Genomic DNA, 1,025 nt, shown 5'->3' on the forward strand with positions numbered 1-1,025 from the left:
GGCCCCGTAGGAGCAAGCTTAGGGTTTTAAAAATACCGGTCTCTTTCAATCGTACGGTAAGTTACCGTAAGTTACGTAAGTTACGCGTATTTATAGGTAATATTGGTAATATTCACCGAAGTTGCCGTTTTTGGAATAATATGCGCTAAAAACTTAAAATGCATGTAATAACCCGTAGTAACATGTCAATTCGGTAGATTAAGTGTGAAACAGTGTGACATACAAAAGGAAAAGTCATAAAATTAATGCTTTGAGTGAAAGATCCAAGAATAGAGATCATCCAAGCTTGTCCCGACATTTTTTAGACCATCCACGTAATTTAATTTTATCCTTAGTTTTGGGGCTTCCCTGGTGTGCCTTTGACATGTCTGGACCCAATCTGACGAAAACTCCAGATTTGGACTTACAACCCATATGCAAAAACAGACGGGGACAAATTTTGATTACATGGTGAAAATAGAAGAGTAGTTTTTAATCTGATTGTCAAGTCAAGAACCATTTAACCCTTTAACCCCACCCCCTTTTTTAGTGAGGAAACCTGCTCACTCTTTTCAAGTGAGGATTTTAAATTATGTCTTAAACAGAGTGGGAAAAATAATCTCGTTCTGAGGACAGGTGAGCGGTATTTGTTGTGCCTCTGATCTCACACGCATATGAGCAAGATATCTGACCCTAGCATTTACAGTGCTTCAATAACCGCCTCAGTGCACAAAAAGTTGTTTTAGACATTAAAACCAGAAAAATGACGAATATTTTGCAGGAAATGACCGAAAAATATGTAGCTCGCGCTTGGCTGATCCTTTTTTCTATTAGAAGGAAATTTGCGAATCTTACCAAAAAATACCAGTGTTTTGTGGCTTGGTAAGTTACCGTAACTTACGGGTATTTTACCGAATCTTACCGGTAATATTACCAGCCTTTAAATCCCTAAGCAAGCTGGTAGCCGAGCGTGTTAAAGCGTGATCGTTGGCAGCTCGTGGGAATGGTCGGTAGTTCGAATCCCGTTCGCGATCATTTTTCCTGCT

This window comes from Frankliniella occidentalis, unplaced genomic scaffold (assembly GCF_000697945.3).
Source record: "Frankliniella occidentalis isolate FOCC.00 unplaced genomic scaffold, Focc_3.1 Scaffold35, whole genome shotgun sequence".
Classification (NCBI taxonomy): Eukaryota; Metazoa; Arthropoda; class Insecta; order Thysanoptera; family Thripidae; genus Frankliniella; species Frankliniella occidentalis.